The 14,307-nt window shown below is 39.6% G+C and overlaps 1 protein-coding gene and 1 pseudogene across 4 annotated transcripts in view; one reads left to right on the top strand and one right to left on the bottom strand.

Moving 5' to 3' along the window:
* Positions 1–14,307, top strand: part of ZRANB1 (zinc finger RANBP2-type containing 1) — an 87,561-nt gene that overhangs the window by 66,068 nt on the left and 7,186 nt on the right. The gene's annotated exons all lie outside the window — the stretch shown is intronic.
* On the bottom strand, positions 1,445–2,162 carry LOC119510652 (annotated as a pseudogene).

Below are 14,307 nucleotides of genomic sequence, written 5' to 3'. Positions count from 1 at the left end.
TTCCTCTAATCTTGTATTATGAGTATCCAGAGTCTTTTTAATTTGGCCTATAGTTTCTTTAATTTCCATAAGATCTTCTATTTTTTTATTTACCCTTGCAATTTCTTCTTTATGCTCTTCTAGGGTCTTCTTTATGTCTTTTATATCCTGTGCCATGCTCTTCTTCATGTCCTTTATATCCTGAGCCATGCTCTTGTTGCCAGTCTGTAATTCTTTGATTAATTGTGCCAAGTACTGTGTGTCTTCTGATCTTTTGATTTGGGTGTTTTGTTTTGAGTTCTCCATATCGTCTGGTTTTACCATATGCTTTACAATTTTCTGTTGTTTTTGGCCTCTTGGCGTTTGCTTTACTTGATCCCTAATTTGACCAAACTGCAGCTTGGTGGTGTACATTTTATCTAACTAACCAGCAGTTGGCGTCCGTGAGTCACCTATTCCCCTCAAGTCAGTTCTCCCCCACTTTGTCTTTGTGGTGTGTGGGGGTCTGATTCTTGTGGGGTCCAATTGGTGCCCCAAGTTTGGGTATGTTGCGGACTGTTTGCCCTGAATGTGGGGCGTGTGTCTGGGTGGTTAGGCAGGCAGGGCAGCTTTAATAATCAGACCTCCCAGGTGTTCCCGGAGGTTTAGGACTGTTCTCTGCCCGCTGACCCACAAGTCGTTGGTATTGGCATAGGTTCCCTGGGATTTCCGAGCGGTTCCCCCTTCCCAGCTGTGCTCTTCCAGGACCTCTGCTGAGGGCGGGCCGCGCCATGTCACTAGTGCGTGCCGGCCTGCCAGGGAAGCCCTGGGTCGCTGCGCCATGCAGGGGCGCTCCTAGCCCGCTTCAGTCCTATAAGAACGTTTTTTCTCCTGTAATTATTTGAATATCTACACAATAATGCTAACAACCGTACTCCAACTTACTACCTTGGCATCCTTATGTCATTCTTAAGTACCTACTTGTGAATTTTGTTGTCAGTATTTAGGGATTGAAATATAAATAGAAGTCCATTAGAATATAAACTTCATGAGAACAGGGATTTTTGTTTTGTTTCATTGTGGAAGATGCAGGGTCTACAACAGCTTGACATGTTCTAAGTACTCAATACTTACACTCCTGGATTAATACTTACTAAGTGAAAGTACTCCCTTGAATTTGAAATAAGAGCAGTATAATTATTTTCTTGAGAGCTAAATTATAGATCAAAGCAATAGAGTAAAAATAGGAAGTCACTGAAAGAAAACAATCCTGGCTGGCAGTCCTGGATTGTAATCTGTTGGATGTATAATATAGCTAGAGAAAGAACATGTCACTCAGAATGGATGGTTTAGTCATTCAGTCTTTGTTGCCAGTGGGCTTTGTGCCTTGATGGAAGTGGATGCTGTGGATCGATCTGATAAATGGGTAAGAGTTTTTTGTTTTTTTTTTTAGAAGAATAAATACCTTTATTATATGAGGAAAGAATTATTTGCCTTTCTGGTCCTTGGATTTCCTCAGATAGAACTCTGGCTCCTTGCCTTCTAGCATATAGCCATCTTCTTGGCCGTACTGGCTTGGCCTCGAAGAACTGCATGCTAGAAGCTTGTCCTGCTGAAACTGCTCCTCCGGAAATCTGATCTTGGCGTTCTTTTTCCTTTCATATTTCTTCTGAATTTTCTTTGATGGCTTTTTGTTTAAAATCTCTTCCTTAGGAGTCAGCTGGGCCCCCTTCTTGAGGCCCAGAGGCAGTACGTAGTAGGACTGGGACCACTGCTGGCACGTGTGCTGTCGAGCACAGTGCATTTCTTCACTAGGGTCTTGGTGTGGACCAGCTTGTTGCTGACTGTATCGTAGGAAGCATTGATGATCTTTGTTTTGCGAGTGCAACACTATGAACCCTAGGAGAAGTTTCCAGCATCCAGACTCTGGGCACAGTACTTCTTATGGGCTCCTCACACCCGGACTGTGTGTGTACACAGCAGGAACTAATCTTAGTGTTGGCACCTGCACATCCTAGCTCATACATCCACTTTTTGTGGTAGAGCTTTCTCTTGTCCCTGGTCTTGTAGCACTTAACGCCAGTTGACTTGGGTGCTGTCCATTGCACAGTACTGGCTAGGAAGGCAGGACCATTTTTATTATGAGGTGGGTTTGTCAAGCTGGGTGAACCTGATACCATTAAATGCTGAGTCATTGAACCCATCTTGACCTGATTGTATGCTCACCATGCAACATCCCAGTGATGTTTGATGTTCTATATGCCCATACTGAGAGAATGAGAGTGTTTGGTTCCGGTGGCACTGGTTTCTTGGTATTGTGGTTTTACAGGTCTCCTTTCTAAGTTTGGTTGGTTTGAGTCTAGCCCTGTGTTCTAGTTTGCTAATGCTACCAAGAATGCAAAACACCAGAAATGTGGGTTGGCTTTTATGAAAGGGGGTTTATTTGCTTGCAAAGTTACAGTCTTAAGGTTGTAAAGTGTCCATCAACAAAGGGTACCTTCACTGGAGAAGGACCATTGGCATCTGGAAAATTTATGTTAGCTGGGATGGCACGTGGGTGGCATCTGCTTGCTCCCAGGTTGCATTCTCCAAAATGTCTGCACCAGCTTCCAATGGCTGTCTTCAAAATGTCTGTCTCAGCTCCAGCTCGCCATGAGCTCCTTCTGTCTAAGCTTGTATAGTGCTCCCGTAAACTAAACAAGGCCCATACTCAATGGGCGGGGCTGTGCCTCTATGGAAATTATCCAGTCAGAGTTATCACCCACAGTTGAGTGGGTCACATCTCCATGGACACTGAACCAATAGTTTCCAACTCAATCCACCACTGATACGTCTGCCCCCACAAGAATGCATTAAAGAATATGGCTTTTTCTGGGGGACATAAAGATACAAACCGGCACAGCCTGAAAGATGGATCTGTTCTCTGGGTGTTGGTGAAGTCTGGCTTCTCAACCTGGAAGACCAAAGACCAGATCTGGATCTAGTAAATCTTCAACTTTGCAAATGCTCTTTAAAAAGGCAGTTCATTAGCCTTTCCTTTGGTGTTAATATCCTGGCATTAATGTAAGGTTCAAAGTACATCATAAATTTCAACATGTGATGTTTATTTTTTTCTGTAGGTGTGTTTATTTTTTTTAAAGACGTTTGTGGCTCATAGTAATAGTTTTGATACTTAGGCTGCCTGTTCCTCAGAGCTGTTTGTGGGTGATTTTCTGGTTTGGAGTTACCACAACTTTTTTTGTATCAGGACTGGAATTCTCTGGTTGTTCTGAATCAGTTTAGGTCCTAAAAGAAAAGGAGTACTATAATCTGAGGTAGTACATGGGCTTGATGGGGCTGGGTGGTGACTATTAGAATGAGAAGAAACTAGGCTGTATGTTTACAGCTATTGGTAAGTGTTCCAGCAGATCTTACATAGAGGCTCTGACTAAAAGGGTGCTTTCATGAGTGAGGATCTAGAGCTGGCACATTGAGAGGCTTCCCAGAACAAAGTGTGCCTTGGCACTGCCTCCTCTGATCCCTGCCATCCGGGACTCTTTACTTCATGTTTTACAGTAAAGGTATAGAAAGCTACACTGATTGCAGTGATCACATAGACTTCCTTCACAGTATCTTGGGGGTGAGATGGGAATAAAGATAACCAAATAGGGGTCGAGGAAGCATTGTTGCCATACATTCAGGTCTTCAGAGACATGGGTCAAATATATTCTTAGCCTTAATGAGTAACCCTTAAATTTTTGTCTGTTTTGATTTGTGATGTTTGTTCATTGGGCTTTTGATATGGCTTTTGAGGCTAAACAGAGAGTGGTGAGCAACCTTGAGTCCTTCCTCCAAGGCTGGAAGAAAGGGAGCCTGCATATTACATGTGTAGGCTCCTTTTAAACAGCTCTTTGCTGAGGTGACTTTTTCATAGAATCTAAACCAATTGGGATGAGCCATTTTCTTAAGTCATGTAAAATATCTGGTAAGAGCTGAGAAAGTGATTTTCGTTTCAGTTTCTCCTAATACTTCAAGATGGACTGCCTTATATGTTGGTAGCTGTGTTACTCTGTTGGATACCCATGATTTGACTTGACTCGTCTTCAAGACTGAATATTGTACTTGCCATCAGTTGACATGTCTATCCAATTTCTCAGGCCAGTGGAGGTAATTAATACAAATAGGGGGAAAACCTCAGGACCGGTCTTTTAAAATTATTTTGGTAGAGTTGTCTGTAGCTTTGAATTACACTCCATAGTTGTATTTTTTAGTGTAAGCTGCCATAATTGTGGTTTGGAAGTAGACAAATGAAATGCATTTCACCCTCTCCAAATACATGTACATAATACCTGTGCTATCACCCTGGTAGATATGATTATAATGAAAATATTAACAAGATTAAACTGTCTTTAAAAATTCTAAGCTTGAATTTCAGTTCTGTTTTTATGGAACAGCTTTGTTAAAGTATAATCTACATACCATAAAATTCCCTTGTTTTAAACATATAATTCAGTAATTTGCAGAATTGTGCACCCATCACCACAATTGAATTTTAGAACATTTCCATCATCCCCCAAAGAAACTTTGTGACAATTTGCATTCCTTTCCAGTTCCTACCCCTACTCCCTGGCATTCACTAGTCTAATTTCTGTATCTGTAGATTTGCCTTTTCTTGACATTTCATATAAATGGAATCATACAATATGTGGTTTTTGTGACTCGCTTCTTTCACTTAGCATATTTTGAAGGTTCATCCATGCTATAGCTTGTATCGGTACTTTGTTCCTTTTTATTGTCAAATAGTATTCTGTTGTTTTGATACATTGTGTTTATCTCTTAACCATTTGATGGGTATTTGGATCATTTCTACTTTTTGGCTATTATGACTAATGCTGCTGTGATAATTCGTGTACAAGTAAGTCTCTTTGGTAGATACTTAGTGGAATTGCTGGGTCATGTAACTCTTTATTGAACATATTTAGAAATTGTGAAACTGTTTTACAGTGGATGCCCCAACAGTGTATGAGTGTTCCACTTTCTCCATATCCTTGCCAACATTTGCTATTGTTTGTGTTTTTGATTGTAGCCATTCTTGCATCTTCTCATTGCTTATTGGCCATTTGTTTCTCTTTGATGAAATGCCATTTCAGATCTTTTGACTTTTTAAAAATAACTTGTCTTGTCATATTCTTTGTATTTCTTGGATAAAAATCCATCAATAGATACATGATTTGCACTTATTTTTTTCCAGTCTGGGCCTTTCTTTTCACGTCATTAATGGTGTCCTTTTAATTATTAATTTGTAAGGACAAAAGTTTATTATTTAGAGGAAGTCCAGTGTATAGTTTTTTTAAGTTGCTTATGCTTCTTCTGTCATATTTAAGAACACCTTGCCTAACCCAGGGTCACAAAGACTTACTCCTCTCTTTTCTTTTAAGAGTTTTATGGTTTTAGCTTTTACATTTAGGTCAGATACATTTTGAGCTACTTTTTATTTATGTATGGTATGAGGTAAAGATCTAAATTCATCTCTTCTGCATGTGAATATCCAGTTGTCCTAGCACCTTTTGTTGAAAAGACTGGTTTTTCCCCATTCAGTTGCCGTGACACCTTTGTTGAAAATCAGTTGACCATAAAATTTTAAGGGTTTGCCTCTGGACTCACACCTTCCACGGATCTGCATGGCTCTCCCTATACCATGACTATACTGTCTTGATAATTGTAGCTTTTGTAATAAGTTTTGAGATCAGGAAGTGTAAGTCCTCCAACTTAGTTCTTCCTTTTCAAGATTGATTCGGCTATTCTGGGTCCTTTGGATTTCCATGTAAGTTTTAGGGTCTAGTTTGTCAATTTCTGCAAAAAGGCTGGCTTGGATTTTGAAAGGAATGGCATTGAATCTATAGATTAATTTGCGGAATATTATGAACTTGGTAGTATTAAGTCTTCCAATCCGTGAACATAGAATTGATTTTCTGAAGTTAAACTGAACTTACGTTCTTCCACTTGGTCATAGTGTATAATCCTTTTAATATGTTGTTGGATTCCGTTTGCTTTCTGTTCTTACTGAGCCAGGTAACTTCAGAATTTAGGTATTGGTGCGGTGGGGGTGATTTTTTGAATATGTTTATTTTAAAAGTATATTTTATTGAACTCCCTTATTCAGTAGTCATCTTGGGGAATTTTGAGTGTAATCATTTAATTTCTGGCTGACTTAGCTGCTTTATTCATAAAATGATTTGAGGCAGTAAGCAAGAAATTTCCAACTGCCTATGTCTTTCAGACATAACCAAGAGTAAAACATGGAGCATCCTTATTTAATCCTTTTTGAAAATTTAAAATACATTAGTTTTCCTTTTCCTGAGCCTTGCATTAATGTATTATAAAAGAAACTTGTGGCCCTGTAACACATAACTTTATGTGCAGGAACTTTCAGCAACAGTGATAGATTATTTTCTTGTCTTTTGCTTTCTTTTACCTAGAATTCTGGTGTGTAGAAAAGAAAGGTATATGGGATTTCCCTTCCTTACAAATGAAAGAAATGTGATGTTACAAACCAGTGTCTGTCTTTACCAAAGAGGTCTTTGCTGGCTTGTTTTGTAAGACAGTGAACCACAATTTTTAGAAAAATTATTTTTGGTTTTGGTTGATTTTATACTTGATGTGAAGAAAGATAATAATTTTTTGTTTAAATAATTCGGTCTGTCAATGGCTTACTTTGATTTTATTTTGTTATTATTTTTTTTTAATCATCATTTTATTGAGATATATTCACATACCACGCAGTCATACAAAACAAATTGTACTTTCGATTGTTTACAGTACCATTACATAGTTGTACATTCATCACCTGAATCAATCCCTGACACCTTCATTAGCACACACACAAAAATAACAAGAATAATAATTAGAGTGAGAAAGAGCAATTGAAGTAAAAAAGAACACTGGGTACCTTTGTCTGTTTGTTTCCTTCCCCTACTTTTCTACACATCCATCCATAAACTAGACAAAGTGGAGTTTGGTCCTTATGGCATTCCCAATCCCATTGTCACCCCTCATAAGCTACATTTTTATAAAACTGTCTTCGAGATTCATGGGTTCTGGGTTGTAGTTTAATAGTTTCAGGTATCCACCACCAGCTACCCCAATTCTTTAGAACCTACAAAAGGTTGTCTAAAGTGTGCGTAAGAGTGCCCACCAGAGTGATCTCTCGGCTCGTTTTGGAATCTCTCTGCCACTGAAGCTTATTTCATTTCCTTTCACATCCCCCTTTTGGTCAAGAAGATGTTCTCCATCCCACGATGCCGGGTCTACATTCCTCCCCGGGAGTCATATTCCACGTTGCCAGGGAGATTCACTTCCCTGGGTGTCTGATCCCACGTAGAGGGGAGGGCAGTGATTTCACCTTTCAAGTTGGCTTAGCCAGAGAGAGAGGGCCACATCTGAGCAACAAAGAGGCATTCAGGAGGAGACTCTTAGGCACAAATACAGGGAGGCCTAGCCTCTCCTTTGCAGCAACCGTCTTCCCAAGGGTAAAACTTATGGTAGAGGGCTCAACCCATCAAACCACCAGTCCCCTATGTCTGTGGTGATGTTAGCAACCATGGAGGTGGGGTACGCGAATACCCCTGCATTCTCCACAGGCTCCTCAAGGGGGCACTACATCTTTTTTTTTTTTCCTTGTTTGTCTTTTTTCTTTTTTTTTTTTTTTTTTAACTTTCCCTTCTTTTTTAAATCAACTGTATGAAAAAAAAAGTTAAAAAGAAAACAAACATACAATAAAAGAACATTTCAAAGAGACCATAACAAGGGAGTAAGAAAAAGACAACTAACCTAAGATAACTGCTTAACTTCCAACATGTTCCTACTTTACCCCAAGAAAGTTACATAATATAGCAACATTTCAGTGAACTTGTTCCTACTACATCCATCAGAAATTAACAGACCATAGTCATTTCTGGGCATCCCCAGAACGTTAAATAGCTTATCTGTTCTTCTTGGATTATTGTTCCCCCTTCCTTAATTGCTCTCTACTGCTAGTTCCCCTACATTCTACATTATAAACCATTTGTTTTACATTTTTCAAAGTTCACATTAGTGGTAGCATATAATATTTCTCTTTTTGTGCCTGGCTTATTTCGCTCAGCATTATGTCTTCAAGGTTCATCCATGTTGTCATATGTTTCACCAGATCGTTCCTTCTTACTGCCGCGTAGTATTCCATCGTGTGTATATACCACATTTTATTTATCCACTCATCTGTTGAAGGACATTTGGGTTGTTTCCATCTCTTGGCAATTGTGAATAATGCTGCTATGAACATTGGCGTGCAGATATCTGTTCGTGTCACTGCTTTCCGATCTTCCGGGTATATACCGAGAAGTGCAATCGCTGGATCGAATGGTAGCTCTATATCTAGTTTTCTAAGGAACTGCCAGACTGACTTCCAGAGTGGCTGAACCATTATACAGTCCCACCAACAATGAATAAGAGTTCCAATTTCTCCACATCCCCTCCAGCATTTGTAGTTTCCTGTTTGTTTAATGGCAGCCATTCTAACCGGTGTTAGATGGTATCTCATTGTGGTCTTAATTTGCATCTCTCTAATAGCTAGTGAAGCTGAACATTTTTTCATGTGTTTCTTGGCCATTTGTATTTCCTCTTCAGAGAACTGTCTTTTCATATCTTTTGCCCATTTTATAATTGGGCTGTCTGTACTATTGTCATTGAGTTGTAGGATTTCTTTGTATATGCAAGATATCAGTCTTTTGTCAGATACATGGTTTCCAAAAATTTTTTCCCATTGAGTTGGCTGCCTCTTTACCTTTTTGAGAAATTCCTTTGAGGTGCAGAAACTTCTAAGCTTGAGGAGTTCCCATTTATCTATTTTCTCTTTTGTTGCTTGTGCTTTGGGTGTAAAGTCTAGGAAGTGGCCTCCTAATACAAGGTCTTGAAGATGTTTTCCTACATTATCTTCTAGGAGTTTAATGGTACTTTCTTTTATATTGAGATCTTTGGTCCATTTTGAGTTAATTTTTGTGTAGGGGGTGAGGTAGGGGTCCTCTTTCATTCTTTTGGATATGGATATCCAACTCTCCCAGCCCCATTTGTTGAAAAGACCATTATGGCTCAGTTCGGTGTCTTTGGGGGCCTTATCAAAGATCAGTCGGCCATAGATCTGAGGGTCTATCTCTGAATTCTCAATTCGATTCCATTGATCTATATGTCTATCTTTGTGCCAGTACCATGCTGTTTTGGCAACTGTGGCTTTATAATAAGCTTCAAAGTCAGGGAGTGTAAGTCCTCCCACTTCGTTTTTCTATTTAGAGTGTCTTTAGCAATTCGAGGCATCTTCCCTTTCCAAATAAATTTGATAACTAGCTTTTCCAAGTCTGCAAAGTAGGTTGTTGGAATTTTGATTGGGATTGCATTGAATCTGTAGATGAGTTTGGGTAGAATTGACATCTTAATGACATTTAGCCTTCCTATCCATGAACATGGAATATTTTTCCATCTTTTAAGGTCCCCTTCTATTTCTTTTAGTAGAGTTATGTAGTTTTCTTTGTATAGGTCTTTTACATCTTTGGTTAAGTTTATTCCTAGGTACTTGATTTTTTTAGTTGCTATTGAAAATGGTATCTTTTTCTTGAGTGTCTCTTCAGTTTGTTCATTTCTAGCATATAGAAACATTACTGACTTATGTGCATTAATCTTGTATCCCGCTACTTTGCTAAATTTGTTTATTAGCTCTAGTAGGTGTATCGTTGATTTCTCAGGGTTTTCTAGATATAAGATCATATCATCTGCAAACAATGACAGTTTTACTTCTTCTTTTCCAATTTGGATGCCTTTTATTTCTTTGTCTTGCCGGATTGCCCTGGCTAGCACTTCCAGCACAATGTTGAACAACAGTGGTGACAGCGGGCATCCTTGTCTTGTTCCTGATCTTAGAGGGAAGGCTTTCAGTCTCTCACCATTGAGTACTATGCTGGCTGTGGGTTTTTCATATATGCTCTTTATCATGTTGAGGAAGTTTCCTTCAATTCCTACCTTTTGAAGTGTTTTTATCAAAAAGGGATGTTGGATTTTGTCAAATGCTTTTTCAGCATCTATTGAGATGATCAATTGATTTTTCCCTTTCGAGTTTTTAATGTGTTGTAATACATTGATTGTTTTTCTTATGTTGAACCATCCTTGCATGCCTGGAATGAACCCCACTTGGTCATGGTGTATGATTTTTTTAATGTGTCTTTGGATTCGATTTGCAAGTATTTTGTTGAGGATTTTTGCATCTATATTCATTAGGGAGATTGGCCGGTAGTTTTCCTTTTTTGTAGCATCTTTGCCTGGTTTTGGTATTAGATTGATGTTAGCTTCATAAAATGAGTTAGGTAGTGTTCCATTTTCTTCAATGTTTTGAAAGAGTTTGAGTAAGATTGGTGTCAGTTCTTTCTGGAAAGTTTGGTAGAATTCCCCTGTGAAGCCATCTGGCCCTGGGCATTTATTTGTGGGAAGCTTTTTGATGACTGATTGGATCTCTTTGCTGTGATGGGTTGGTTGAGGTCTTCTATTTCTTCTCTAGTCAGTCTAGGTTGTTCATATGTTTCCAGGAAATTGTCCATTTTTTCTACATTGTCCAGTTTGTTGCCATACAGTTGTTCATAATATCCTCTTATAATTTTTTTAATTTCTTCAGGATCTGCAGTTATGTCACCTTTTTCATTCATTATTTTGTTTATATGGGTCTTCTCTCTTTTTGATTTTGTCAGTCTAGCTAGGGGCTTGTCAATCTTGTTGATCTTCTCAAAGAACCAACTTTTGGTGATATTTATCCTCTCTATTGTTTTTTTGTTCTCTATGTCATTTATTTCTGCTTTAATCCTTGTTATTTCTTTTCTTCTACTTGGTTTAGGATTGGTTTGCTGTTCATTTTCTAGCTTCTTCAGTTGATCCATTAGTTCTTTGATTTTGGCTCTTTCTTCCTTTTTAATATATGCGTTTAGTGCTATAAATTTCCCCCTTAGCACTGCTTTTGCTGCATCCCATAGGTTTTGGTATGTTGTGTTCTCATTTTCATTCGTCTCTATATATTTAGCAATTTCTCTTGCTATTTCTTCTTTAACCCACTGATTGTTTAGGAGTGTGTTGTTTAACCTCCAGGTATTTGTGAATTTTCTAAGTCTCTGATGGTTATTGACTTCTAATTGTATTCCATTGTGGTCAGAGAATGTGCTTTGAATAATTTCAATCTTTTTAAATTTATTGAGGCTTGTTTTATGTCCCAGCATATGATCTATTCTGGAGAAAGTTCCGTGAGCACTAGAAAAGTATGTGTATCCTGTTGATTTGGGATGTAATGTCCTGTAGATGTCTGTTAAATCTAATTCATTTATCAGATTGTTTAGGTTTTCAGTTTCCTTATTGGTCTTCTGTCTGGTTGATCTATCTATAGGAGAGAGTGATGTGTTGAAGTCTCCCACAATTATTGTGGAAACATCAATTGCTTCCTTTAGTTTTGCCAGTGTTTCTCTCATGTATTTTGTGGCACCTTGATTGGGTGCATAGACATTTACGATTGTTATTTCTTCTTGCTGAATTGCCCCTTTTATTAGTATGTAGTGGCCTTCTTTGTCTCTCAAAACATCCCTGCATTTAAAGTCTATTTTATCTGAGATTAATATTGCTACACCTGCTTTCTTTTGGCTGTAGCTTGCATGAAATATTTTTTTCCATCCTTTCACTTTCAGTTTCTTTGTGTCCCTGTGTCTAAGATGAGTCTCTTGTATGCAACATATTGATGGTTCATTTTTTTTGATCCATTCTGCGAATCTATATCTTTTAATTGGGGAGTTTAATCCATTTACATTCAACGTTAAAACCGTGAAGGCATTTCTTGAATCGGCCATCTTATCCTTTGGATTATGTTTGCCATATTTTTCCCTCTCTCTATTAATATCCTTTATTGTACCCATACGGAATCTCTTTAGTACTGAACCTTTCTCCAAGTCTCTCTGTCCTGTCTTTGTTTCTCTGTCTGTAGGGCTCCCTTGAGTATCTCCAGTAGGGCAGGTCTCTTGTTAGCAAATTCTCTCAGCATTTGTTTGTCTGTGAAAAATTTAAGCTCTCCCTCAAATTTGAAGGAGAGCTTTGCTGGATAAAGTATTCTTGGCTGGAAATTCCTCTCACTCAGAATTTTAAATATATCGTGCCACTGCCTTCTTGCCTCCATGGTGGCTGCTGAGTAGTCACTACTTAGTCTTATGCTGTTTCCTTTGTATGTGGTGAATTGCTTTTCTCTTGCTGCTTTCAGAACTTGCTCCTTCTCTTCTATGTTTGACAGTGTGATCAGTATATGTCTCGGAGTGGGTTTTTTTGGATTTATTCTATTTGGAGTTCGCTGAGCATTTATGATTTGTGTATTTATGTTGTTTAGAAGATTTGGGAAGTTTTCCCCAACAATTTCTTTGAATACTCTTCCTAGACCTTTACCCTTTTCTTCCCCTTCTGGGACACCAATGAGTCTTTTATTCGGACGTTTCATATTATCTATCATATCCCTGAGGTCCATTTCGAGTTTTTCAGTTTTTTTCCCCATTCTTTCTTTTATGCTTTCATTTTCCATTCTGTCATCTTCCAGGTCACTGATTCGTTGTTCAACTTCCTCTAGTCTTGTACTATGAGTGTCCAGAATCTTTTTAATTTGGTCAACAGTTTCTTTAATTTCCATAAGATCATCCATTTTTTATTTAGTCTTGCAATGTCTTCTTTATGCTCTTCTAGGGTCTTCTTGATTTCCTTCATATCCCGTACTATGGTCTCATTGTTCATCTTTAGTTCTTTGAGTAGCTGCTCTAGGTGCTGTGTCTCTTCTGGTCTTTTGATTTGGGTGCTTGGGCTTGGGTTATCCATATCGTCTGGTTTTTTCATATGCTTTATAATTTTCTGTTGTTTTTGGCCTCGTGGCATTTGCTGAACTTGATAGGGTTCTTTTAGGGTTTGTAGACCTATTGACGTCCTTATCTCTAATTTATCAGATCTACAGCTTCGTGGAGTACACTTTCTCTAACTAACCAGCAGGTGGCGTCCACGAGCCACCTGTTCTCTACAAGCCAGATCTCCCCTGCTTAGCCTTTTTGGTGAGTGGGGGAGTGAGTCTTGTGGGGCCCAATTGGTGTACCAAGCTTGCGTGTGTAGTTGGTGTTGCCTGCCCTGTATGTGGGGCGTGTTTCTGGGCAGTCGGGGAGGGGGGGTGGCCCTAACAATCAAATCTCCCTGATGATCCTAGAGTTTTAAAGCTGCTGCAATAGTCTAATCCTTCAGTTCAGTCCTGCCACAGTTTGTCTCTGCCACTGACCCACAAGTCTTTGGTATTGGCGTATGGCTCCTGAGACTTGCAAGTGGGCCGCTCTTCCAGGCTGTGCACCCTGGGTCCTCTGTTGAGGGATGACTGTGCTATGTCACAGGTGAGTGCCGTCACCCCAGGGCAGTTCTGGGCTGCTGGGCTGTGTAGGGAGGCTCCCAGTCTGCTCAAATGATGGCTGAATGGGGCTTTGTTAATTCACACTGCTCCACCTTCCCAGCTCTGGGACATTCAGCTGAGGTTGCAGGGAAGGCTAATGTCCACGCCCAGTTTTGTGGTGTGTGCCTGTTATTTGAAGCACTTCCGTCACACTGGGTTGTCTGGGGCAGCTCTGGGCTATGGGGCTGGCGATGGGCAGGAGTGTTTCCTGTCCACCAGGATGGTGGCTGTGAGTGGACACCCCCCTTTTCTTGGGAAGTTGTGTTGTTTAGTGAATTTTCTCAGCCACTGGATTATTGCCTTTTGTCTCAGAGCTCTCTTAGTTCTGCTCTTGACTTGACGTGCCGAAATTGCAATTCTTTGAAGCTTTCTGTATTGAGCTTCTTAGAGTAATTGTTTTAGAAAAAGCAAAAAGGATTTAAAAAAAAAAAAACAAAAAAAAAAAAACGGCCCTCCTCAGAGATCTAATGGGTTATTGAAATGCTAATAGACAAAGCAACCAGGGCCATTAAGGAAAGGTGCACAGGGCAGAGAGATCAGCTTTGCTTCGGGATTTGCATATGCGCCTCAAGGCCTGAGCTCCGCCCTTCCCCTTTCTGTGTTCACCAGAACTCCAAAAATCCTCTGTTTTTATTTTGGAGTTTTTCGTGTTGTTTTTTTTCTATGTCTGTCTCCTCTCTGCTGGGCTGGCTGCTCTCAGAGTCTCTGGTGTCTGGTCTCAGTGTATCTATGGTTGGAGTTTGAATCAGTAGAATGAGTTTTCGATAAGAGCAGCCACTGCAGTTCTCCCTTCTCCTTCCCGGAGCTGACAGCCCCTCCTCCCCCGGGACTGAGCCTGGCAGGGAGGGGCGCGG

Source organism: Choloepus didactylus, chromosome 15 (assembly GCF_015220235.1).
Source record: "Choloepus didactylus isolate mChoDid1 chromosome 15, mChoDid1.pri, whole genome shotgun sequence".
NCBI lineage: Eukaryota > Metazoa > Chordata > Mammalia > Pilosa > Megalonychidae > Choloepus > Choloepus didactylus.
Note: the sequence above shows the minus strand (reverse complement) of the source record. Positions and strands in the feature narration are given on the sequence as shown.